Source organism: Mandrillus leucophaeus, unplaced genomic scaffold (genome assembly GCF_000951045.1).
Source record: "Mandrillus leucophaeus isolate KB7577 unplaced genomic scaffold, Mleu.le_1.0 Scaffold459, whole genome shotgun sequence".
NCBI classification, from domain to species: domain Eukaryota; kingdom Metazoa; phylum Chordata; class Mammalia; order Primates; family Cercopithecidae; genus Mandrillus; species Mandrillus leucophaeus.
Window position 1 is genome coordinate 429,466 of NW_012104909.1, and position 958 is coordinate 430,423.

Consider the following 958-nt stretch of genomic DNA (forward strand, 5'->3'; position numbering starts at 1 on the left):
AAATGATTTAAGAATTTGGAGGACTGTTGGGAAAGCATGATTGATTTTGAAATGTGAAGATGTAAGATTTTTGAGGGGCTGGGGTAAAATGATATGGTTTGGCTGTGTCCCCACCCAAATCTCATCTTGAATTGTAGCTCCTGTGTGGGAGGGACCTGGTGGGAAATAATTGAATCATGGGGGCAGTTTCCCCCATCCTGTTCTCATTGTAGTGAATAAGTTTCATGAGATCTGATGGTTTTATAAAGGGAAACCCCTTTCACTTGGTTCTCATTCTTTCTTGCTGCCACCACATAAGACATACCTTTCACCTTCTGCCATGATTGTAAGGCCTCCCAGCCATGTGGAACTGTGAGTTCATTTAACCTCTTCCTTTATAAATTACCCAGGCTTGGGTATGTCTTTGTCAGCAGCACGAGAACGGACTAATACATTGTGTCATGTAAAACTTACATTAAATATATTTGTATGCTTAAAAAAAAGAATTAATTGTCTTAGATTAAAATTCATTCTGAGAGCTGAAGATAGAAGAGGCCTACTTGAGGATATAATTTATTGTTCATAATACAATTGTGAACAATGGATAGGATCAAAAGTTTAGGAATCAAAATAGTCTGACAGCTGACTTATGGTCACGTTATCCTTTCAAACCATGTCATGCTTGAGCAATTTAACATTGCTTTCTTTCCTTTGTCCACCTTATTAGAATATAAATAATGGACAAGCTCATGTAATATCCACTTAGATTCTTTAAAAAAATGTGGGTTGTATAGGCAATTGTTTCTTCTCAAATTATCTATCAACAATCTTGAATTTGTTTTCATTTTAAAGCCTCAACTCCAGAATAGTAAATTTTATTAGATCTCTAAAAATCTTATAATTGTACACTCAATTTAGAGGAAAATAACTATATTGAGTTAGGAGTATTTACTTAACATAAGTTTATTAGATTTGGAAA